Consider the following 27,430-nt stretch of genomic DNA (forward strand, 5'->3'; position numbering starts at 1 on the left):
TTTTTCATATCTAGTAAATACCTGGTGCCAAATTTTGTATGCAATCTACCTGCCTATCAGGGTTTTCCTTTCATCCCATTATGTCAAGCTCAGTTTGTCTAAACCATACTCGTAGATTTTTCTCACAAAACTACATGAATTCTGAGGTGTTGTTTGTTTGTTTGTTTGCAGTGAGCCACACAGACTTAAAAACTCAGTACTCACAATATAGTCTCCCTCCCTTCTTCCTCCTTCTCTGCCAAGGCCTCTCAGTTACCAAATCTAGGAGATTCCTTTATGACATCTCTACCGTCACATTAATGATGTCCCTTAATTTTCTACTGCTTGGTCCTTAGTTCAGATGCTAATTGTCTTCACATTGGACTGCTCTCATTTAGCCTTATTTTTTAGTAAAATATTTTTTTTATTTAGTGCATAAACATTTACATCTATTTATTAGCGTAATTCAGTAAATTGGTATCATAACCTATGGGTCATTAAGGGTAAATTCTTTACATAATTTGAACTAAAAATTAACATGAAAGTATTCTCTCTGTTGTATTGTGAAGTGTCTTGTGCGATCCTATTGTTGGAGTAACAGTTTATACCCATTTTAAGAAAATTATAAAACATTTAAGAAGGCCAGTTTCTCCCACTCAGAAGTCCCCTTCATCACCTCAGCTACTCTTCCTGAGCAAACTGAACCATAAGAGGGGGTGAGAAGTGAGGGAGATTGCGGGTTGTCACTGTTTCTCCATCTTGACTCGTATCTTCACACACATTTGCAGTTAAAGGCTGCTGCTGTTGGCCATCGGCACCAAATGACCATAGTCTCGCTTGGAATCTGGCAATATTTATCATCAATGGTGTAAAGATCATAAGTTCTGATTGCAAGATAGGATCTTCCTTGTAAAATCTGTTTTAGCTTTACAAGTGAAGTAACATATCTGGAAGAACATAGAATGAGTTGTTGGAGACGAACGAAGCTACTCTACCCACACGTGGAGAAAAGTAGAAGCTTCTTATTTTCTCTCTTCACATCATGCTGAGCATGTATCAGAATAAGACATAGCAATGAAATTAAACGAATGACACAAAACAGCAATGAGGCTCTTTGGCTTTGTTCCTTAAAAAATTTTTATTATGAAAAATAGTACTAAGAACAATAGAGACAAATCTGTTTTGAAATCAGTCAATCCATCCAGGTACTTAAACTGTATAATGAAAAATCTGACTCCTTCTAGCTCTGCCATTCCAAATACCTTTGGAAATGTGACCAGTTTACCTTCCCAGTGGAAGATTAGACATGGGCCATGTTTGCCACCAGATATTTTTATAAAATTCTTTGTGACCCCTTGTGAAAATTTCTAGTGAGTTACAAGAAAGGACACATCTTAGAGTACACAAAGCAAGTGTTTAATAAGCTACTGAAACCAGGAATCATGTGATACACAATTTAAATGCCTCCTCAGGGGCACCTGGGTGGCTCAGTTGGTTAAGCATCCAACTTCGGCTCAGGTCATGATCTCGCGGTTTGTGGGTTCAAGCCCCGCATCGGGCTCTGTGCTTACAGCTTGGAGCCTGGAGCCTGCTTTGAATTCTGTGTCTCCCTCTCACTCTCTCCCTCCCCTGCTTGCATTCTGTCTCTGTCTCTCTCTCTCTCTCTCAAAAATAAAAATTAAAAAACAAATAAAAGCCTCATCAATGCATTTATAAACAAATTATAATAAAAACTTTTGTAAGTACAATGGCATTTTGTTACTAGATATCTAATGTTAAAGAGGTGTATACCCTTTAACTTCATTTGAAGTTGAAGACAATATATAAAATATAATGGAAATTTTACATAACTACTTTTATGTTGTTTTAAAGCTGCCTTTATACATTAGCTAAATGTTTCTGAAGCTTAAGTGGTTGTTATTTTAAGTCTGCAAAATAAAAATTGCTTTGACATTTTAGGGTATTGTTTTGGATTTCATTATCACAGTGAACTTGAAGGGTATGATTCTGTTTTCTATTATCAAGTACTTCCTTCTTCCAGCCTCATAATAGAAAAGTCACAGTCCTTAGCTCCAACACCCGATAGAATAAATAGGACTATAATTTAACTCAAAGAGTGAATGGCAAGGTCAGACTTTAAAAGCCACATGGAGATTAGATTGGCACAAATGAATGTATGCATGTATTATATTCAATTGAATAGAGACAAATTATGTATATAGTGTATGCATATCAATGGGTACTTTAGGGAAACTGGTCTCTTAGGTAGGAATTAGCTGTGGTTGACTGAGTTTGCAAAGTACAGCAAGGTTATTAAATAAACAATATAGTAAGACATTCCACTTAACCCAGATCATAAATGAAATCAGTTGTAGGCTGTTTATGTCTGTGATGTGGAAGGCACAAATTGCATTTCTCTTTCGGTAATGTACTGAAAAAGAGAAGAAAGAGATGCATGGTGGTTACCCCTAAGCTTGCACTTGAAAATTGCTCGACAGGAAGAGAGAGACAAAGAGACCGAAGCTGACTAATGATGTGATGTTCATTGCTCAAGGCAACCAAATCACAAGAGCTGCCTCAGCTTTCCCCATTGGTTGTAGTTATAGAAAGACAAGTTACCTTCTGGGGCTCTCCTTTCTGCAGACTAGCACGATCCAGGCAGAGAGAGAATCACCACAGAGCACAACAGACCCCTCACTACGCTCCCTGTTAAGGCCGCCTGTCCTGGACTGTGGAGGTGCTTTGGCAGACCAGTTCTGCCCTACTGTGCAGTTCATTCACAGGACTTACACTGAAAGGGGATCGTTAAAAGAGATGGGGCCCTCTTTGCAAGGGAGAATCTGAAGAGACCAAATGGCCAAAGCATCCTGGAGTCCTTAGGTCATACACCCTCTCGGGAGGGGTTTGTGGTTGTGCAGTGGTCAGCCACAGCTCCTACTGGGGGGCGGGGGGGAGCCTCTGGGCACAGCAACGTGGCTGCTAATCCATAGATTCCAGCAGAAGGACTTGTTTCCAGGCAAAGAAGTGGGTGGATGATTCTTTGCTTAATCATCTCCAGGGAAAGAAAAAGGACTGACAAGCTTCAGTGAGCTATTTCAGTTTCTAATTAATTTTTCATACAGGCAGTTCTTTTTCATGTCTAATCAAAATCATTCTGCCACAGGTTAAGCCAGATTTTCCTAGTTTTCTTCTTTCTAGAGATAGATCCAAGGTGAGTGTCATCCTGCATTTTGTAACTGGTGATGGGTAAAAATACATGGGACATCTAGATTGTTTACTTAATGACATTTATTAAAATGAGTATGTGGGGCACCTGGGTGGCTCAGTCAGTTAAGCATCTGACTCTTGCATTCAGCTCAGGTCATGATCTCACGGGTTCATGAGTTTGAGCCCCGCCTCAGGCTCCATGCTGATAGCACGGAGCCTGCTTGAGATTCTCTGCATCCCCCTCTCTCTGCCCCTCCCCTGCTTGCACACACACACTCTCTCTAATAAATACATACATACATACATACATACATACATACATAAATAAATAAATAAATATTTAAAACTAACTAAATAAAAATAAATAAAATGAGTATATACTGTTACCAGGAATCCCACTTGAAGTCAGTGGGCCCTGAAAGGGAAAAGAGAGCTCACATCTTGCTGTGAAAGTGTGTTGAATTACCAAAGTGGGGACAGAGAGGTGTCATGGGACAGTTTTTTTTCTCGGACAAGGTCTTGGGTGTCCTGTTTTGTGTTGCTTGAGCAGGTTGTGTGGGGGAGAGGATGGATTTGTTGAGCTGGTTTAGATGTTTGAAGTGGAAATGTGAGAGGGAGTAGGTGAAGTTTCCGTGTGATAAAGGACAAAGAATCTTAAAACTCTCTCTTCCTCACCTGCCCCTATTGGGAAAAGCACCCAACTCTGTCATCAAGGCAATGACTCTTACACAGACAGGAACCACATGGAATATTTATACAAGATTGTCTGTTGTGTGGAATTTGTGGAAACCAGACCACCCTTCCTATGGGTTAGCTGCCAATGTCCTGAAATAGCTCTGAGGGCCAGGACCTTTCCACTATGGTATTTTGCCTTTCTGTGTTGCATACACGTGGGGGGCGGGAGGGTTACCTCCCGTCAGCTTCACAATGGCCTCTCTGGCCCCCAACTTACCACCCCTTTACTTCCTCTTATATCCTTTTACCTGTCCAAACTTGGGAGAAAAACAGGGAGAGGGGAAATAGGAAGTGGGGTCTGAGACAGGCTGTCAGCTGAGAAGGCAGCTGCCTGCATTGTGTGCTGTTGGCAGCTTGAAGCCTTCCTGGGGTATCTCCAAATACCTCCTCCAACCACTGACCCACACAGCAAATTCTTATTCCCTCCCAAGTTCGGATCTCCAACATAGATTTTGTCACTCATTTGGCTTTAGATTTATGCGATGAATTGTAATCCCCCCGAATCTCCCCTCTACACACACACGCACACGCACACACACACACACGCACACGCACACACACCCTCTTAAAATAATTTACCTAAATTTTAGAATTATAATAGAAACACAGAGCACATTAGTGAGTACTCTTCAAGATTGGGACAACTAGCTGGGAATTTAGAAATAACCTAATCCAACCCTCTCACTTTCCAATGAAGAGACTCAGAGGGGTAAAATGACCTACCCCACATCAGACACATCATAAAATAAGGAACCAAATTAGAAATTAGTACAGATGTTTCACGTAAGACTGTCTGTAGGCCATGGCCCTTGCAGCCAGTCAATGACCAATAGCCGATGTGACTTTGAAACAAGGTATTAGAACGCTGTAATAATTAAGAATGAGGAGGACAAAGATGAGGAGGAGAAGATTTGCCCCAGGCTCAGGTGCACTCTGAAATGTTAAGTCTGCTGAAACCCAAAGGAATATTAATAAAGGGAGCTTTGTTCTGGGGCAGAAGCACCTAGATAGCTGCCATAATAGTCAAGACAAACTTCTGACCTTTCAGTCTGTCAAGTTTTATTGCCATGATTTAAACATTATAAAGCGCGTGTGAGCCATTATCTGCATCTCTCTTTGTTGTAAATTACACTGAGAATGCTCTACAGCACTTCAGGAAGGAAAAAGAAAACCCTGTCAGTAGAATACATAGAGTTTTGTTGGTGCCAAAGGGTTATTCAATAGTGGATAAAAATTCATCCTCCAAACCACAGGTATCCCTGCTAGTATATACCATTACCTCCTGCTACACTGGGTTCAGTGGATTACCCACCAGTGACAACGACTAGTCAAGTTCAAATAGGACATATTAAGAACCAGGGTAGAGACTACCAGAGTTTTTAGAAAATTACATGTGATCTTGCAGAGATACAAGATGTCAGAGGTAAATCCTGTTAGTAGTGCTTCTTGCTGTGAAATCCTAATGAGAATGTTTATTGCTAACAATTTTTTAAATTAAGTATTCCACTAAAAAAAAAAAAAGGCATGAGCAGTGATGAAAGTCAATGGATTGCTCTGATCCTGTACTGTATTGAGAAATACAATAGGGCAAATTATGCTGGGCTCGTTTCATTTTTGAAATGGTTCAGAAATCCTTGAACTTAAAGTAAGTACATCAAAATGTTCCATTATCTTAATTATCAGTGGTCATGCTTTTTCAGGAATGTCTTTCATTTCAGAGACGGCAGCTGCTTACTCAGCATTAGCAAATGTTAAGGGACACATCTGTGCTAACCCACTATAAGTTAGTCTTCATGGATAATTGAAATCCACAGTTTTTCCAACTCTCTTTCATCTTTGAGATAATCAGGAGGTACTATCAATGAATTCATTTATCTCCTAGCCAATCATGTATTTTCCCATTGCTTCAAATCAGTAACTCTGATTGATACAGTTTGTATCTTTGTAAGCTCTCCTAGCCACCTTTTTGCAGGGCCACGATGGCATAAAGAGGGCACCATTTTGGGAGTCAGGGCATTTGGGTCCATGTCTGAACCGTAAAGCGTACTGGGGACCTCTGACAAGTCACTTTACCTTGATATATTGTTTCCTTCATCTGTAAAATGAAAGCGTTGGATTAGACAAACTACATTTTCTTCTACTTTTACCATTCATTGTGTCTGAAATGGGAAAGAAAAGAAAAGAGGAAAGAAAAGGAAAGAAAGGAAAGAAGGAAGAAGAAGGGAGGAAAGAAAGAAAAAGAATAAAAAAGAAAGAGCAGGAGAAGAGAACAAAAGGGCTAGATAGGCCATGTTACAGATATTTAATGCCTGCATAGTTGGTAGTTAGCAGCATCAGAGAAACCAAACCCTGCCTGCTGGAGTCTTTTTTTAATTATTATTATTGTTTATTTTTGCGACAGAGAGACAGAGTGCAAACAGGGAGGGGCAGAGAGAGAGGGAGATACAGAATCCAAAGCAGGCTCCAGGCTCCGAGCTGTCAGCAAGAGCCCAATGCGAGGCTTGAATTCACAAACCGTGAGATAATGACCTGAGCTGAAGTCAGATGCCCAACCAACCAAGTCAGATGAGCCACCCAGGCACCCCTGGAATCATTTTAACCTGGAGTGACAGCATTCACTTCCTTGCTAGGACAAGATCTTACTTCATATCAAATAATACAGTTCCTTTAAAAGCTAAGTTTGAATTAGTCATAATGCAAGATTTCCAAGGTATAATCAGGATTGGATCACAAGTCATTCGCAAAGTGAATCACTATATCTAACATCTTCCAAGATCATTTTCTATATTAACCCATGAATATTCATCCCTTTTATTGTCCCTTTCTAGACATTAGGTTTTAAAATAAAGATGAACTCACCTTTGCAATTGCACACTGTAGTATAAGGTACAGTTCCGCTAAGGGGCAATTTTTCTAACCATTTAGTGCTCTGGGAAATTGTGCTTATACATATTTATATACAAATGCTCAGTCATTTTGCACTGAGAAACCCACCTAGACATTTACCTGGTGAATGTCTCGTGAAATCAGTTTTCCCCATTAGCGGTATTCCTGGCAATCCAACCCAAAATAGAAAGCTCCTTTGCAGAACATGAAGACAGAGGTTAAGGCAGGTGGCATCTCATAGGATATCAGAATCAGAGCTATTCTGGAGAAGTCCAAGAGAGAACTTGCCTTGGGCGTTCATGAAGGGGGAACATGGTACATTTCTGTCAATAGCCCTGGAGCTTTTCTATCATGGAGCCCGTGAGGATCTTACTGAGAAGTTGTGATGATTAAAAAAAGGCTCAGGATATGGCTTCCTTGATACAGATGACTATAATCCCTTGGGTGCAGTCTGAGACAGGCCTGGCACTTAGTTTTGCTTCACGGCTGGTTATGGGATAGTGAAGCCTCAGTGTAATTGCCCTTAAGATCTGCAGCAAACTGCCCCTACCCCACTGGCAATTATTCTCCTGCTCTTGATGGCAGCGTATGTAACAGAGCACATGCAGTTGCACAAATCCAGCAAACATTATCTAGTGCCTGTTCTGCATCAGGCAGTGTGAGGCCCTGAGAGCATTAAGTAAATTATTTGCCGTCATTATCCCTTGAGAGCGTTTAGTTCAATCTGAGCTTCACGGAGGACTTCCTGGGGCAACTAATGCCTGCAGTGAGCCTTAAAAAAGAAGGAAGAGAAACCTCCCCTAAAGAGACCTAGAAAGAGGAGTCTGGAAAAGCTCCGTCTCTAAAGGGAAAGGCAGGCAGGCCGGTGTGAGCAGAGCATGGGCAGGCACATTTTTTTCTGTAAAGGGCCCCATAGTAAATATTTCACGCTTTGGAGCCCTACAGTACTCAACTCTGTTGCTATAGGGTGAAAGCAGCCATATATGGTTGGGTGTGACAGTGTTCCAATAAAATTTTATTTTCAAACCAGGCGGCTGGCGATATTTGGCCCAGGGGCCATAGTGCGCCAATCTCTGGGGAAGAGAATCAGTTGCATGCGGGGCAAAGCAAGCATGGTGAGTTTAAGGTCAGGGGCCTGCTATGGCAGAACCCCTTTACCAGGTCAAGCAGGTTGAATTTGTGGGAAGTGAGAGGCAGTTAAGGCCTGAGCTGCCCATATGAAGCCAAAAGCTAAATGGTCTTCGTACCTGAAACATAGGGAGGAGAGCCGATGCCAAGCAAAGGTGTTGGCGATCTCATCTCTTCTCTCAGAAGGCCCCAGAGTCCTTCCAAGGCCTTGGCCTACACTACTGGCACCGTGGGAGTTTCCGAGCTCAGGCAGGCTCTTCCCAGCATGTGACTATAAGCACCAATCTCTCCACAGGCCTTTGGAGACAAGGGTATAATGAGATTTCTTTGTTTGTTCAAGAGCAGGGGAAGGGGGACAGGGGTTCTAGACAGTACCAGGGATCTTCTCAACAGAATGCATTTTTTTCACTGGCATAGAGATTGGGGAAATGGCAAGGATTTATGCAAATGTGTTTTCCATTCCATTTACATTTCCTGTCTCTATTTGCAGACTCCCACTTCATCCATATTTGCTATGAACCCAACTGAGAATAATTTAGCTTGTTCCTTTCATTGTATGACAGTTTGGCTGGCCCCCTGCCACACGTTCAGAATGTACCCTAAGTGGAATAGTGTCTGCACACTTCCTGTGGCTCTGGGTGAGCCAGGAAAATGTAGGGTCGTCAATCCCTAGAGGAGTATCTCAAGGTTAGGTCCGGCTAGGCAAAAGAGAGGTGAATTAATTCTTTTGGTGACCGATTCCTCTTCCTGCAACATAAGCTCTTGCAGGTAGAGGGAGGGAAAAAGGGAAACCACAAGTCTCCCCCAAGAACTTTACACGCCTTCTCATTCCACTGCGGTAAGGTAGTGCCTCTATTTTCTGATGAGGAAGCTGGGCCTTGGAGATGGCTCAGCTATGCTTCACTGAGTCCGCCCGATTATCTTTTCAGTGTTTTTGCTTTTACAGATTAAAACAGTTATTAAATTTATGAGTCAGTATCATGAAGATTGAGATACTATCTAAAGGTTATTGGCATGCAGTTTCCACAGTCTTACTAGAAGTCAACACTGATTCATAGCTTCCCAGGGATCATGAGAATTCAAAGGTTATCTAAGCTAAGCATTAGTATGGAGTGACTGGAGCTTTGCCCAAGCCGGTGGGTATGTAATGGTGAACTCCTCTATTATTGGCCATGTTAAGTGGTGATATGGAAGCAGCCCAAATTATTTGGGGATTTGAAAAATAGAAAAATAGCTAGTAAAGACACCAATTAAAAATGACCCTCTGCGCTGCAGAAGATGGTAGGAGTTTTTAAGGCATGGTGCTTGTAAGTATCTTTGACTGTTCCAAAGCTTGAGATGACTGGGAAGCTAGTAATCAACTTGAAATCTCTGTGCAGTTTCTCAGGGCATTGCCTAAGGAATATTAGCCCTGTGGTTGTAAAAGGCTATTATGGATACCTACCTACCATACAGTCATTAACCTCTAGAGGTGAGAAATGCTGACTCCAAGGTGAATTTTGTCTTTGGAGCCCAAATCTGTGGATCAATAGAAAAAGGAGCATGAGTATAATTGTGAAAGAAACCCTAAAGTACATGGTCATCCACAAATAGTGAGGGTTTCCTGGAAGACTAAAGAAGTATTTCACAGAACGTGACTTTAGATCTTGAATTTATACCACTGAAAGAGGAACACTTTCCCCCAAGAGATGGAGGAGATGTTCATAGACAGTTCCTCAAGATAAATGCTTCTGGGGCACCTGGGTGTCTCCATTGGTTAAGCATCCAACTCTTGATTTTAGCTCAGGTCACAATCTCATAGTCTCACAGTCTCCTCTAAAATTAAAAAAAAAAAAAAAAAAAAAAAGATAAAAGCTTCCTCAAATGTCAAGGCAACTCTGACCCTTGTAAATTATTTGGGGGAAAAAAGTGTAATTAGATTCAGTAGTTTTGAAATGAAAACTGGGATAGGTTTGTAAATTTTAACATAATCCTATGCATCAGCTCTAAGTCAAGTCCCTGTGAATACTAATTAAGTCTTTAAAGTATTAATCCTCTTTTTTTTTAAGTGTATTTATTTATTTTGAAAGAGACAGAGCACGAGTAAGGGAGGCACAGAGAGAGAGAGGGAGACAGAATCTCAAGTAGTCTCTGTGCTGTCAGCGTGGATTCCAACGCAGGCAGGGCTCGAACTCACGAAACTGTGAGATCATGGCCTGAGCCAAAATCAAGAGTTGAATGCTTAACCGACTAAGCCACCTCGGCGCCCCATGTATTAATCATCTTTTGAATTCAATGGGATTGTTAGCTCTGGAAATATTTAGTCACCAAACGAAAAATACTTTACGGCACATTCCAAATATGAGGTCACTTGTTAACCTACTTTTAATCTTAACAATTGCAACTGATGAAAGGATAAGGTCGATGTTAAAAAATGTAAATGATCAACAGAAAAACTGGACATTCTGCTAAACTACAGACGGCACTCTCTTGCTGTGGCTTCAGAGGCTCGGAATACAGGTATGAAAAGCATGGAAGCATGTCATTGTCAAGGTTCTCAGCAGTTTGGGCTTTCCCATGTCCAGGTCCATCCCCTGTCACAACCCAGAGAGCTTTACAACTCGACTCAGAAGCTGTGGGTGGACCGTGCACTCTGGCCCAGCCCTTGCTGGACACTCAGATTTGGGTACCCACCCGACTTCTTTTTTGTCATAGTAATTTTAGAGATAAAGTTTAAAAACCACTGTGAAATTACCATGCCTTATTTAAGATAAGGGCAAAGCATGTTGTAGGAAAAAGAAAAAAAAGAATTCAGAGTTGGAATTCTGGAATTTCCAATGTCTGGAACAAGACTCCAATTTAGATAGTTAACTTAGTTCCATCTCACTGGTGGGATTATGGATGACTTTTCTTTTTCATGCTTTTCTACCTTCAACAAATATTACTTTAGTAGTTAGAAAAACATTTTTAAATACTCTCTTTTCAATAAAGCATATAAGAAAACTGAAAGTGTTAAGCATGGAAAGTGTTTAAACTAGCTAACAATTAAAAAGTACAGATTGGGGCACCTGGGTGGCTCAGTCGGTTAAGCGTCTGACTTCGGCTCAAGTCATGAGCTCGCAGTCTGTGAGTTTGAGCCCCGCGTCCGGCTCTGTGGTGACAGCTCAGAGCCTGGAGCCTATTTTGGATTCTGTGTCTCCCCATTTCTCTCTGCCCCTCCCCCACTCATGCTCTGTCTCTCTTGCTCTCAAAAATAAGTAAAACATAAAAAAAAAAATTAAGTACAAATTAAAACAGTGATACTATATCATTAAACTAGTTTAATTAAAGAAAACTAAATCCCAATTTTTGCAAGGCTGTTTAGGACACTTTCAGACATTGCTTCTAACAGTTTAGAAGTTGATAGAAAACTTTTAGAGAAGAATTTGCTGTGAATAAAAATCTTCTTAACATTTGATTAAGTAATTATGACAGAAATTTATCCTAAGGGAAAAATTCAAAAATAAAGAAAATAGGCACAAATCTTGTATTATTTTTAATAGCAAAAAAATGTGGAATAAAACAAAATGTAAAATAACAGATTGGTTCACTGTGACATGTAACTTTATAGAATATTGAGTAGCCATTGAAATACAAATACCATAGAAAATTATCATAACAACGAGTTGGAAAACAAATAAAATATACTTATGAAGTGATTATAATATATAAAACTATGCATACTTGTGGCTAAAATTACAAGAAAACCTAAAGAAATTAAAATAATTTTGTTTGAATCATGATTATGGATAAAATTTTCCAAAAGAATTTTAACATTTTATTTCATAAAGGAAATTTCTTTTAATAAAGTACTCTAACATACAATGTTCTCTTCAGCGATGTGAAGTTATTCAAAATATAGTAGATGATGTGGGACAGGAACAGGGCAACCACCTCTTTCTTTGCATCCCAGATCAGCTAGGGTAGCTTCTTATAACCTGTTAGCATCTGCATTCTGAGGAAAACATAGCAGTAAATGTTCATGATCGAGATTAGACAATGGTTTGTTAGATACGACACTGAGAGCACAAATGGCAAAAGAAACGATAGATAAATGGATCTTCATCAAAAGTAAAAATTGCTGTGCTTTGAAGGATATCACGAATGTAAAGAGACAATCTACACAAAGGGAGAACATATTTGTAAGTCGTCTGTCTGGCAAGGATATGTATAAGAACATGTAAAGAATTATTACCACTCGACAACAAAAAAACAACGGTATTAAAAAATGGGCAAGGACTTGAATGGTCATTTCTCCAAAGAAGATACACAAATGGCCAATAGGCACATGAAAAGACGCTCAACAACATTAGTCATGAGGGAGATGCAAATCAAAGCCACAAAGAGACGTCACTTTATACGTCACTAGAGTGACTGTAATCAAACCAAGGACAATAGCAGGTATCAGTGAGGATGTAGGGAAATCAGAAACCATGTGCATTGTTGGCAGGAATGTAAAATGGTGCAGCCCTAGAGATATGTTTGGTAGCTCCTCATAAAGTTAAACATGAAGTGACCATAAAACCCAAGAAATTCCACTCCTAGGTATATACTCAAGAGAACTGAAAACATAGGTCACATAAAGACTTGTACAGAAATAGTCATAGCCTCATCATTTGTAACAGCCAAAATGTGGAAACAACCCAAATGCCCATCAACTGATGAATGGGCAAAGTGTGGCATATTCATACCGTGGAATATTATTCAGCCGTGAAAAAGAATGGAGTGCTGATACACGCTGCACCATGAATGAACATTGAAAAATACTGTCCTAAGTGAAAGAAGCCAGACACAAAACAAAACCACATATGATCCCATTTATATGAAGTATCCAGAATAGGCAAACCCCCAGAAAGAAAGAAGATTAGTGGTTGCCAGGGTATGGGAGGAGGGGAAAGAGGGAGTGACTGGTTCTTGAGTTAAAGATTTCTTTTTGAAATGATAAAAATGTTCTGCAATGAGGTAGTGGCAATGGTTGCACAACATTGTGAATGTACTAAAAAACACGGAATTACATGCTTTAAAATAGTTAAAATGCTGACTTTTATCTCAAAAACAGGTTTTGTAAGAACATGAACACTGCAACTTTTTAAAATTTATTTATAAAGAATTAGTCTCAAAACCAAAGAATTTCCATCTTTGAGTTTTGAATTGGGAAATTATTTCATTTCATCTCACCGTGTCCCCCCTAGCAGCTTTAAATCTGTTGGCTCATAGCTAGGAAACCAAAAGACTTCCTCCTGCTGCTGGCCTCCAGGATGGCATGTGCCTACGCTCAGACAGTATAATTGTGTCATCCAGAATTTTGAACCTAAGGGGCACGACACAAAGATTCAGGATCGGTTTGGGACACATGGGTGGCTCAATTGGTTGAGAGTATGACTTCGACACAGGTCATGATCTTGCGGTTTGTGAGTTTGAGCCCCACATCTGGCTCACTGCTGTCACCTCAGAGCCCACTTTGGATCCTCTGTCCTCCTCTCTCTGCCCCTCCCCGTCTTGCATGCACATGCACACAGGCACGCTGTCTCTCAAAAATAAATATTTAAAAACAACCACAAAGATTCAGGGTCAGTTTGTAAATTATTCCCAGAAGCCGTGGCAGCATTTAAGAGTTGGCAGGGGCAGCCACCTGTGGAGTCCTGTGGCTTAACCTGGATTCTGGTCCAGCTGTCCAGCTTCTCTGTTTGAATCATTCTACCCACAGGTGAGCAAAATCACCCACCGAAGAATTTCTTTGTGTGTCGAGAGAGATGACAGGACACGCTGACCAGTGACTACAAACAAAATTACGTAGTATTCACAAGCAGCTGAGATTTCCAGGAAGGGAAAGCTTAGGCCGGGTTTGCTGAGAAGGTGACCAGGAGGACTGGGGCAAGGATGAGGCCTGGGGCTTTGATGGTGTAAAGGGGGTGGAGCTGGGTTGGGGCGATGCACTGGGCCATGGGTTGAGGCTGCCCTGAGATTCCCGGCTGCTAGCAAAAACACAGAATATTCACAGGTTTTCTTAATGTGGTTGCCCAGATGTAGAGAAGAAGGGTGGGCACCTAAAAGCTGGTAGTGGTCAAACCTCAAAAATGGAGTCCTCTTCTTCATTCCATGCCCCTTTTGTCTTCCTCGTTCTTAGTTGATAGAGCTGAATCTGTGAGATCTCGAAGAATCTTCCAATGGATTCCTTTTCCTATGAAAGTTCAACTGGACTTGATTTTGGTTGCTTACAGTCAAGGATCTTGACTGATACCAACAGAGCTGACAATTTTGAAAAACTATCTCATGCCACTTCAGATTGAACAAACAGACAAGCATAAAACTTTTAAGTAAGCACAGAAAAACTGGAAAAATGATTTCCACAAATGCATGTTCTTTCTGCAGCAGCAATTAGAGCCAAGTCTCATGGGTCACAATGTTGGAAGCTATCTTAAGAGGTTATTCAGTTCAGCCTTGGGCACAAGGTTGATCCAGGTGCATAGAATTCTAGAGCTTAAGGAGACCCAAGAGGCTATTCAAACAACAGGAGGAAACCTTTCATTTAATGATGAGGAAACTGTCACCAAGAGCAAAGTGTTTTCCCAGTCGTATCAAGAGTTAATGAAGGATCAGACAGCAGGCATTCGAACTTGTATCGAGGGACCTTTTTAGCATAGCTGGAAGCTTCTAGGAACTCAATTCAAGAGGCTTTCTCATGCCGTGATGCTGGGAAGAACAGTCTCCCTTCACGACCTACAAAGACTTGATCCTATATAAAATGCACAGGGCTCATTTATGTAGGCTGATGTATTGACGAAGTCAAGGCTGTAGGCCAGAGTCAGGAGTGAGTCAGTTTGGCTCATGTTCCACAGCACGGTGTCCCGATGTTGGCTGGCCATGCTGTGGAAATGAGACCTTGTTGGGGCACCTGGGTAAGCATGTGTGAATGGCTCAGTGAGGTTGATGACAAGAGCACAGGGCAGAAGCATGTTCCCAGGAGGACTGAGATGAAGACATGGCATCAGCTTTACAGATAAAGGATGTTAAACCTTTGTGTGTGTGATTTTTAAGTGTATTTGACAGAAAACAGTGAAAAATTCCATTGCTAAATGTAACAGCCTTGCCCCTTTAGGAAACCTTCACTATCTCCGGGTAAATGCTAGGGATTCTTTTACTTGAAGAATAGAACTGTTCTATTCCTCCTGTGCTTCCTACTCCAGACCATGCCTGCCCTTTAAAAGGGAGAAAGGGAACGGTTCAGAGAATATTCATTGCCGTGGCCGGCACCCACTCACCAATCTCTTATTGGTGGGATAAATTTGGAAGGAACCAGGAACACCAAAGGAATGCACATCACTGACTTGGTAAATTCAAAACAATGAAAGATGTCACTCTGGGCTGAACTCATTAAGAATTACGTGGAGAAAGAACAGGTTCTTACCGAGTGAGGAGGATTTTTATGGAGCGGAGTGTGGGAGGCATCCCAGTATTAGAGGAACCGTTTATAAGCCAAGGCACGGGCTAAAGGGTGTGTGAGGCATCCTACGGAGAACAGAATGAAGAGGAAGGTGCATTCAGGAGAGGAGGAGATGGATTTGGGGGGGCGGGGGGGCAGGGGGAAGGCAGGCCATATTGTAGGGACTGTAGTGACAGGCTAAGCAGTGTGGTCTTCCCTCTGTAGGCAGGGGGAACTATTTGGAGCTTTTTGAGCAGGGGAGGAGTGACGATCACAGCCGTATTTAAGGAAGAGGAATCTGACAGTGGTGCGTAGGCTGCACTGGAAATGGACAGCAGGGAGGCTAGAAATTGCATTCGTTCAAGCAAAAGGGATGAAAAGTGGCCTAACGTCAAAGGGAGGTCTGCATCCTTGACAGGCATGGACAGAGAAGGAGCAGAAGCGACTTTTTTTCTGTCAGGAAGCAGCTCCGGTGTCCCGACCAAGTCCCAGAAGACGTGACTTTGCCTCAGACTAAGATAGCAAAGGCCACTGCTGTGCTCAGTGAACCTGGCCCTGTGCACACAGGCGGCCGAGCAAGCCTGATCCAGGAGCAGACAGGCCACTCTGGACCACACAGTGCTCCGTAGCGGTGTGTGCTTAATGAGTCTTTGTTAGATGGCAGGTTCTGATTAAAAATTAAGTGTGTTGGACAGAAAACAGTGAAGAATCCCCCGGGTGTCTTCATCTACCTTGTCCAGTACCTACGCAACCAGATAGGATATGACATCCATGAAAACTGAGTCTCCTTTGCAGCAAGGTGATGGGATGAGGGTCTCTGCCCCGAGCGCCACTGATCCTGGCCTCCCAATCCACCATTTCCCTACAGATGAGAAGCTGATTGTACGCATCCCTGGGCCACCAGGCTGCAGGACATGTCCTAAAGCCCAGTTTCCTTACCCTACTTCCACCCCACACACTCACACCGTTGGATGGGGCTGGGATGGAAAGGAGACGATGAGAGAGGTTCACATTTTATTGTAAAATCTGGAGCACTTGGGTGACTCAGTTAAGTGTCCGACTTCGGCTCAGGTCATGATCTCACAGCTCGTGAGTTCGAGCCCCACATCGGGCTCTGTGCTGACATCTCAGAGTCTGGAGCCTGCTTTGGATTTTGTGTGTGGGTCTCTCTCTCTGCCCCACTTCCCCCCTCTCAATAAATAAACATTAAAAAAAATTACCATAAAATCTTTTAGCTAGACTACATATTGATCTTAAGAATCTGGGTCACCTCCAGTCCACGTTTATTCAGGTCTACTGGTCAAACGATTTTGCCTAAATTAAACAGTCTTCTGAGTCAAACAAGTGGCCTGATGGCTATTTTACAGGACTGACCTAATCATTGGCTCTACTGTCTGTGCAGTTCATATTATGAAAATATAAAGATACTCTCCCTTCCTAAAAATCTGTAGGAAGACTTTCTCGCAGACCCTGGCATCTTACCACCACATTTTGAATGATAATCTTTTTTTCTTTTCTGTTATTGCCTCCATCCAACACAATTATGTGTAGCTAGTTGCCCTTGTCACAGAGCTTTATAATCTCTGATTTGTTTGTCCATAAGCCCAAAAATAGGTATCAGCCTTGACAAAATCAGTAAGGGAAAAAAACGTGAGATCAGGGGATTGCAAAGATACTTTTGATGCAGGCATATATGGCCAGCGTATGCCCCAGGCTCAGGAAACAAAACGAGGAGGTCCTAGGTCATTGGATCCCAGACCCCAGAGCAGAAGCAAAGAGACCAGGTGAGCCAGGAGGAAAGACTAAGGTCTGCTCAGCAAATCCTTAGCTCTTGGACAAGCAGGTTTCCTGTTTCTCTCCCCCCTTCCTGGCTGTGGAGGGTCCAGAGGAATCCTATGTCTATTGGGGCAAGTTCTCTTCATCAGTGCTTCCTCCCCTCAGCCCACCGCTGAGAAATTCAAGGGTTTGTGTGGCAAGAGCATTTCTGGCACGTGCATGGAGCCAGGGGAAATCACTGCCTGCTCAAGTTTGCCGGAATGTTCAAGAGGCTGGTTTCATTTGATTAAAAGCTTTATCCTCCAGGAAAGAAGCCAGGTCAGCAGGGAGCCTGATTACTAGCGGAATTCCACTGGGATGCACAAGACAAGTGAAGGGTTCAGGCTCTAGAGCTATCAAACGCAGCCTCATTTGTCCATAGAGAACTCAGAACCTTTCCAGCCCCAGGCCGCGCTCTGGGCACAGTCCTGTGATCCTGGTGAAAAGCCAAGTAAGAGCAGATGGTTGAGCTAAATTCTCAGCGATCTTTCCTAGGGGCATGGTCAGGAAACATACCAGGCACGTGTCCGGGAAAGAATTGCGCTTGTTTGTCTCTTGGATTTCAGGCCCAGCCTGTACATCCTCTGTTCTGCAGGTCAAGCTGGGTGGCAGGGAGAAAGTGCATTTGGACAAGGCTCTGCACACTGCCCTGTCCCCAGCAGAGCAGCTCCCTGGATGTCCCCAGAACCGTCCCTGACCTTTGCAAGTCAGCTAAAATTGCCCAGCATTGGAGATTTTCAATTCCAGAGGCTTCACCTCTGCAGCATCCTCCCCAAGATGCCTTCAGACCCCTGGAGGACTTACAGTGTCATAGTCCTCTCTGTTGAATGACATCCTGCCTCCTTACAAGGTTTTGCATCACTTTGCTGAAGACAGAAAATGACTTGTTTTCTTTGGGGGGAAAAGAATAAAACAAAATCCAAAACTTTCAGCCATGAGGAGCACATGTGAGCACAGGAGACTTTAAGAAAGAGCTGGGAGCATCTGGGTGTCTCAGTCGGTTGAGCATCCGACTTTGGCTCAGGTCGTGATCTCCTGGTTTGTGAGTTCGAACCCTGCATCAGACTGTCTGCTGTCAGCGTGGAGCCTGTTTCGGATCCTCTGTCCCCCTCTTTCTCTCTGTCCCTCCCCTGCTCATTCTCTCTCTTTCTTGCTCTCTCAAAAATGAATAAAGTTTATTAAGAAAGAAAAAGAAAGGAAAGAAACAAAGAAAGGAAAAAAGAGAAAAGAAAGAAAGATAAGATAAAAGAAGAGAAAAGATAAAAGAAAAGATAGAAAAGAAAAGAAAGGAAAAGAGCGAGCTGGATTCCCAAGAAGAAAGCCACAGTGCACCCAATGTGGCAAGACATCTGAAAAGTCTATAGTCGATGCCGTTGTTCTCTAACCTCATTTCAGGCTACCTGTTGCTAGGCTCTGCTCTCTTGGCCCTTTACTAAAACAGAGCTGACAAATGTCACTTCCTACTGACTGCTCCTCTCTCTTCCTCTCTTCTTTCCTTGGTCTATTCCATCTTCAGGAGAACGAGCACATTTGTCCCTAGGCCCCCGGAGTGTCATTGCCTAACTGAAGTCATAGCCCAGACATTTTTCCAAAGACACAGTTGATTCCTGCTATCCACAGTTGTTAGTTATATTCTATAAAATCACTGTACACTCTGCATTAGGACATGTTGAGCCACCCCTCCCGGGGGAAATGCAGGGTTAAGTTCCTACAAGGTCACATTTTCAACCAGTCAGTGCAGAACTTTATTTTACGTGTCATTCTCTTTAAAGCACCTTATTTAAGAAATTTTATTGATTCATTAATGATTTATGAACTAATGAACCCATGGCCAACAGCACCATAAGGCAGGCCAGAATGAAATGTATGTAACTCATTTTTTCTGTGAGTCAGAGCTCAGGTTTCTTGGGCTCAGGACCATAGACAAGCACTTCTGCACTATGCTTGGGGGGTATTGTAAAGCAAAATCACCAACAGAAGCACAAAAATGAACCAAAAATTGTAACACCAAATAGATCTCTAAAAGGACAACTTGTTGATGTTTTGAGAGCCCAAAGAAGAAGGCAGAGCGTCACGTTGTTCAGCCTCAGCTGGGAACAAGTAATGTCCAGTGACTTAACTTTTTTCACTGCTCTGCAGATATCTGTGAATGATGGCAGAGGCACCGCAAGCATTGATTTTGTAGTTACAAATTTTAACAAGTAGATGAATTGAAAAATATGGAATGGGCAGGTAATTAGGACCAACTGTATGTCCTTTTCTAAGAAGCTCAGTGGTGCCAACTGGTAACATAACAGTTTTTTCATTTTGTCACACGGCATATGATTTCCTTTGAAAAATTGATTCTACTCTCTGAAGAAGATCTAAAACCAGTGAGTGCCTTAGGAAACCTGATCCATGGGCTCATTCACGTGGTGATCATCAGTCTGGTCTAGTGACAGGGAACTGGTGAAGCTTCCAGACAGGTGGAGAGCAAGGTTTGCCCACAATGAACAGAACCGAGTTCCAAAGTGGGAATGTCACCTGGGAATGTTACATTAGGTGGGGATGTTCCATAGTAGTCTATAGATTTCTAGTTGGTAGATAAGATGACCTCTTAGGTCATGAGTTCATCGTCTGTAGGACATTAACCAGTTTTGTATCAAATCTAGGAACCTTATTTTGGAATTCCTTTATGGCAGACCTGGAGAGTTTTCCCTTCCCTTTCTGCCAGCCTGAGAAGCATTCTTCGGCCCTTTCAGGGTCTCCGGGTATATCCTGCAGATGGTTGCAAACTTCAGGAATGTCCTTCTGCTTCAATTAAAAGACGAGAACTACTATAATGAACTTAGGTGTTTGGTTGAAAATGAGCACCGGTTTCTTCTTCTTGTGAAAAGTTTCCCCTGAGGCTCTGGAATCCGCACCAGGTGAAACGCAGTAAACTCACACTGATGATAGGTTTACTGCAAGACATTTGATGTATTTGGAGCTCCACCAAGGTTCCCAGGTACACGGCCACTAACTGCTTTCACAGCCCCCTCTGTTTGCTTTCAGCCATTAGACATAATTGAAGGATAGAAGGTGGGTGTGGGAGCATGGATGTTATTTTCATCTTAGTTATTTGAACAGCATTTACAAGCCTCAGTCTTTTGTGGTCGCAGAGCATGATTCTTGGCCGTGGAAACCTGACACCAGCTTGTTCTCCAGCAGCCGACCACGGGCATGTGCTGCAGTCGTATTTACAGATGGCGCTTCAGTCACTGAGCTTACACCTTCCTCCAGCGTCACCACCATTCTGACAGAAATGAGTTACATTTGCGCCATTTTGCAGAAGGGCGAGAGGCAACCGCAGCTTGCCAAGTTTGCACATTCAGTGAGAGCAGCATCCAGTCCAAGGTTGGACAACACAGAGCAATGACTGCAGATGTTAATCAAAGTAGAGCTTTTTAATCTATTTGCTTATTTTTAATTTTTTGAGGAATGGAGCGTGTGAGCAGGGGAGAGGTACAGAGAGAGGGGAACAGAGGAGCCAAAGCGGGCTGTGTGCTGACAGCAGACAGCCCTGTGCGGGGCTCAAACTCACAAACCACGAGCTCATGACCTGAGCTGTAGTCAGGCACTTAATCAACTGAGCCACCCCCGCGCCCCTCCAGAGTAGAGCTTTTTAATTTGAGAATTGGTATGTTTGTTTGTTTGCTAAGAAAGATTACTGCAAGCTTAGTGCAACATCAAGACCGTGTCCTCTCAATGTCAGATCAGAGCATTGTTTAACAGTTACCTAGATTACATAACTTTGCAGGGCGATGGGTTTTAAACTTGGCTTGACACTAGAAATACCTGTGGGTCTTCAAAACTACCCTGGCTCCTACTCTCAGGCATTCTGATTTAATGATACGTGGTGGTGTGGTGAGCTGAATAATGCCCCCCACCCAAAGATGTCCACGACCCAGTCTTCAGAACCTGTGAACAGGTTACCTCACATGGTCTAAGAGATTTTGCAGGTGTGATCAAGTTAAGGCCCTTGAGATGGGGAGAGCAGCCTGGATTATTCAGGTGGGCTCAGTGTAATCACAGTGCCCTTGCAGTAGAGAGGCAGGACGATCAGATTGGAGAAGATGGAAGCAGAGGTGAGAGAAGAAGAAGATTCTGTGCTGCTGGCTTTGAAGATGGAGGAAGGACCACAAGACGAGCAATGCAAGCAGCCTCTAGAAGCTGGGACAGGCAAACCGTGGATTCACCCTAGAGCCCCCAGAAGGAGCACAGCACAGCCCTGTAAACCCATTTGAGACTTCCGACCTCCAGAATTAGAAAAGAATAAAGTTGTGTTGCTTTAAGTCACTGTATTTGTGGTAATTCTGTACCTTAAGAAACTAATGCAGGACCCACCTGGGGCACCAAGATTTACGGAATCTCCCCAAGTGATTCTAATGTGCAGCCAAGTTTGGGCACCCACTGATCTAATGAAATGTGTCTGTGTTTGGCTTTGCCATTAACTATTTGATTGGAATCAGCCACTACTGTGAGGTTCCATGATACATAGAAAAGTAGATCCTGGTAGAGACCTACTTTGCAGACAGGTGGAGATTACCTCAGGGTCATGATTTTATGGTGCCATAGGACACTAATCAGTTTTATATCTAATCTAGGAATCTTCATTCCTTTTTTCCCTCCAAATGCCTATAAATATCTAGTTCCTCCAAATGCTTTTGGAACTAACTGTACATTCCTGTTCGCTCTCTCAGTTGTTGAATACATTTTTGACACGTTCATTCTATATTTATAAGCATGACGTGCTTTTAACTCTTTGAAAACATACTTTCACAGGTTCAATAATAAGTACCTGTGAGGAAGCAAAAGAAGGACATGAGGATCCCAATTTCCCCTCTTGGAAGAGCCAAGAGTAAGGTTGAAGAGTTAGATCATATAAAGCCACTGTCCCTGAGGCCATGTAGGCTGGAACTGGGATGAACCATCTCCTACAGTCACCTTCCTGGTTCTTAGGAGCTGCCAGGGAGGGCTGACTTCACATCTCCGTTCTGCTGCTTAGTAGCTGTATGATCTTGAGAAGATCTTAAGGTCTCAATTTCTTCATCGGAAAAATTACAATAATCTGCATCATAGCATCATTGAAGGTACTGAGCGAGAAACGGCACACGAAGCATGTATGCCTGGGGAACACTCATCATGAACTTGACCCAGACAACGGAGCACTGCTGGCCTTCGCACCTCCTTTCCTTACCTCTGGCAGTGCCAATGACAGCAGTGACACCACTGACCTTTGGGGGCAGTGTATAGGTTGTATTTAATATCCCAAAGTGCAAATTTGCTTCCCAGAGGGTCTAATTTTGGCCAGGTAGAAATTTCACCGGAGGAAGAAACTGCCCCCATTTGCCCGTGTGCTCAGGCAGCGTGCAGGGCGTTTTAAGCTGATGGCCTACATTTCACACTCGGGGGATGATGCCATTGTTGGCCTGCCTTTCCTGCGACATTTCTGCCATTCAGGTATTTCCCTCTCACTGATATGCTGGGTCTGGCTTCAAATTACGTGCTGACAGTTAAATGGAAATTAATGGCCTTTGCCTTTCCTCCCATAATTATCTCTCGACATGGCTGCAAGAATGGGCACTGTGTACCGATGAAAAGACTCTGTGACCATAGAGTGAGGAGAATCAGAGGCTCTGTTAGCTTACAGCTCTCCTCTGCTGGGCTCCACGTAACGGACAGCATGTCCATAATATATATATACAGGTTCTCCTCAAAGCTGAAGACTCCTGTACTTCACAGTGGAGTCTGTGAAACTCTCCCCTGGGCTGCTGAGGTCAAGGTACAGTTACAAAGCCTTGTCCCTGGAACTGGAAGGAAGTCAGACCCAGCAGGGTCAAATGATAAAGAATCTGGAGAGATCGATTTCAGGGATTAAATACCTACTCTGTCAGTTGACCCAAGTGTGAGTCAAGAGAGATAGGAATGGTAACCATGCAAGGAATTTTGAGCAGATAAAGTACCAGATAGGTAAGGTCTCATTTAGGGTCGCCCAGAGGTTATGTCGAAAGTAAGTGAAGCGAGACTACTACTCCATCCATCACTAGATGGGAGAATACAAAAACGAACACTTGACATTACTGAATGTAAATGAGCACAGAAGTCCCTCATTTGGGTAAATTATGTGGATGATCAGATAGTTTCATTTATAAGTATGAAAAATTCACTAATTAATTCAGTTGGTCAGTTACTCAACGAACATCTACCGACAGTCTGCAAATACCAGGCAGTGTGCCAAGTAAAGAGAGGTAAAAAGTACACCCAACCCCCAGGGGTTCATAGTCTACGCACTTAACATGATAGATGCTACCCTGGAGGTATACACCCAGTATGGAGGGCTCATAGGAAGGAGTGATGTCCTGTGAGAAGCTTCTAAAAATTATGATTATCTTATGTAATTTCTCATCTACCCCTCTCTCTATAGTTAAATAGCCCTATTTTCAGACATCCAGAAATAAGCTCTTTATTCTAATTAGAGTAGACCCTTGACAAATGTTGGGCAGTATTTATTTTCCACAGGCAGAATACCACACTGAGAAAATTTTCTCTGCCCCTCCTTGAGAGGTCTGAAGCCCTGCTCAGGTCTTGACCAGGAGCAACTCAAGCCCTGGGGTGTCCCTGAGATGCCGTGAGCTCTGGGAAGCTGAGATACAGTGGGGCTTCCCCACAGCAGGCCGGCGCCCCTCACCGCCCCTCACCTCCAGGCACAGGCCCAGCCAAGGGGTGGCTCCCGGGGACAGAGCACCCTTATGCGTGTGGAAGTGAGCCCTGCACCTCCCATCAGCATCGGTCCTTGAGAGCTGGCCCTCGAGGAGGAAGCCGAGAAAACCCTGAGCTTATGTCTCGGCTGTCAGGAATCAGCAGCTGTTTGTTGTAGCCAGGAGATGCCTTCAAGTGATGAAGCAGAACCATCAGGTAGAATAGATTTGTTTCGTTTCCAGGTAGAGGGTGTATTTGTTTATTATTTGAGGGCATTCGATTCTGCTATGGAAAGTAAGCCCCCACAGAAGACAGATGAAACTCACAAGATCTGTTAGGTATTCTACTGGGTTGAATAGTGCCCACCCCCAAAGTGTATGTTCACCAGGTCCTTGTAAATGTGACCTTTTTTGGAAATAGGGTATTTGCAGAAACAATGAGTCAAGATAAGGTCCTGCTACATTAGGGTGGGCCCTAAATCCGATGGCTGCTATCCTAGTAAGAGGGCCACATGAAACACAGGAGACAGAAAAAAAGGCCATGTGAAGACAGAGATGGGGATTAATATGCCTATTAGCCAAGGGACATCCGGGATTGCCAGCAACCACCAGAAGCTAGGAGATAGGCATGGACCAGGTTCTCTCTCAGAGCCCACAGAAGGAACCACCCCCACTGAGACCTTGACTTCAGACGTCAGAAATGTGAGAGAATAGATTTCTGTGAGACAGGTCAGATACGTAGAGTTGAGCATGTGCGGATGATGCACGTAGAATATTTGAGAGCTTCTACAGATACATGAGGCACAGTAGGCAGTCAGTACTCATGAAGTCTTAATGTATCCAGTCATTGGTGACACCCTTTCTGCTTCCACCTACTTATTTACCAGCCAACACATGCAGGCAAAAGCCATGACGGCTCAGCAGATAATGGTGAGCTCCAGCTGTGGCCAGGAGTAATTGTCCTGCCACTGTCTGATATAATAATGGTGGGTTGACCCCAGGGACCTTCTACTTCTGTGTCCCTTTGGCTCAAACCTCACCTCTGGTCAACAGGGAGAACTCCAATGGCTGAGAAAGAGGAGGTGGGGAATGGAGAAGGGAAGAGGAAGGAAGGAGGGAGGTCGGGGAGAGAAAGAGAACCTTCAAATACTGTGGGACCCAGGGTTCAGGTAGTGTGGTCCAGCCTTGTGCTTTATCCTGTCTGTTAAGCAACTCTTCTGTTTCTCCTTGCATCTCACTGTGCACTTTAAATTGATTCCATAAACCGTGTATTTAGCACTGTAATTTGGTCATGAGCCTTTCGGTTCCATTGAATTCTGGAACGGCTTGCCCAATAGTATTTATAGAGGCAACAAGATAATTACCCATACCACATCAGAGGGATCATTTCCCTGATGGTATTTACTGGAAACTAGTTACTTTTGAGCAAATATTTATTAAAGACCCACTAGGTACCAGGCACTAGCTTAGGCCCCTGCTATGCAGTCATGAGCAAAGCAGACTTGGCCTCTGACCTAGTTAATTGGAGTTCCGCAAAAAGATAATCAGCATCTAATTTAGTGTGATAATTTCCCTGACCGTGGAAGTGCCCAGCACAACAGAGCACATGGGAGAAGCATATACCCCAGTCTAGAGCAGAGGTGGAACACTTCCTGGAGGAAGGGTGTTCTACTGAGACGGGAAGAGCAGATAAGCAGTAGGGGGTATGGAAGAGTGTTCTAGGCAGAAGGAACAGAATGAGCAGAGGCCCATAGGTAGAAAGTAGAAGGGGAACTCTAGTGTATTTCCTTCTATCTACTCCAAGAATTGCTTCCGGAACATACTTTTGGTCTAATGAGCCCTGTTAGATTTCCTACATAGCACCTAGTATTTGTCTCTTTGCTACTGAAGTAGTAGTATATTCTAAATTCAGCCCCCACCCCCTCACACATTTTTTTTAATGTTTAAAAATATCTATTTTTGAGAGAGAGAGCAGGAGAGAGCGGGGTGGGGGGGGGGGAGAGAGAGAGAGAGAGAGAGAGAGAGAGAGAGAGAGAGAGAGAGAGAGAATGAGAATCTGAAGCAGGCTCCAGATTGGGACTCAAACCCACAGAACACGAGGTTATGCCATAGTGGGATGCCTAACCAACTGAGCCACCCAGGTGCTCCCCCATCACACATTTTTTAGGACTAATATTTCCAGCTGCTTTAGTATTAATAAAATATGAAACTTGTTTACAACTATGGAGAGTCAAATACATTATCCAGTTCTCAGGCCCCTGTGCTCAGAACAAAACCAACCCATAGTCCTTTGGGTGAAGCCTAAGTCAGCCATCTTTCTTCCTTTCCATATTAGTAACACCATCTCTGGAAAGCCCCTTTCTATGGTCCCTGTCTCAGTTCTCCTAATGTTAAATGCTGTTCATTTCACTTATCCACAGGAGAACATATTGAAAATGAGAAGAGCAAAGAGCATTTTGAACGTGGAACAGTTTAGTTCCTTATGAAGGACTTCACTACTGCAAAGATGGCAAAATGTTGCTTCTTTTCCTCATAGCTCCTCACCCCATCCCCATTTCCTTTTCTAGAGATTGTTAAACAATAGTGGGACTCTCGTGGCTCAGAGCTGTCCAGAACAATGATAATTCAGACAACATTTCAGAGTCCTATCTGAATCCTTCAGCTCTGATTTAACCGATGGATCTTTTCTATACAAGTGTTCCTGAAAAATTAGAAATTGAACTTTATAGATTAAATATTTTAGTTATACCTAATTAGAGTACAAGTTTAAAAAAAACCTGAAGTAAATATTTTGACAAAATGAAGAATTTTCTACTTTGCATTTTATTTTTATGATTGACTTACACTATAAAGAGGAATCTAGTTATGTTGGTAAATTATTTGTGTGAGAACATTTTGCAAATGTAAAAAACTAGTCAGTCCAACTATTTAGGCAGTATTTAGTTATCTTTTGCTAACAAATTACCCTAAAACCTAGCAAACCTAGCAGCTTAACAACTCAGGAGGGGTGAAAGGAGAAGATAGATATAGATATAGATATAGATATAGATATAGATATAGATATAGATATAGATATAGATATAGATACATAGCAACAAACATTGTAATTCATAGATTCTGAGGGCCAAGATTCTTAGCTGGATGGTGCTGGTTGGGATCTCTCATTAAGTTTCCCTCAAGCTACATGCTAGAGCTGCAGTTGTTGGAGGCTTAACGGGGCCTAGAAGATCCACTTCCAAGTTCACTCCCACAGTTGTTGGCAAGAGGCTTCAGTTCCCTTCCTATGTGAGACCCTATGGGGCTATTCACAACATGGCTTCCCTCAGAGGGATATTTACATGAGGAAGAAAACAAGAAAGACAGAAGCCAAAATATTTTATAACCTAACCTCAGATATGATATTCCATTACTTCTCTATATTCAACCAACCCTGACACAGCATGGACACAGTGGCACTAGCCAAAAGGTGTGATAACCAGGAAGCAGGGATCACTGGGGGCCATCTTGGAGGATGGCTGCC

The sequence above is a fragment of the Neofelis nebulosa genome, chromosome 3 (assembly GCF_028018385.1).
Source record: "Neofelis nebulosa isolate mNeoNeb1 chromosome 3, mNeoNeb1.pri, whole genome shotgun sequence".
Classification (NCBI taxonomy): domain Eukaryota; kingdom Metazoa; phylum Chordata; class Mammalia; order Carnivora; family Felidae; genus Neofelis; species Neofelis nebulosa.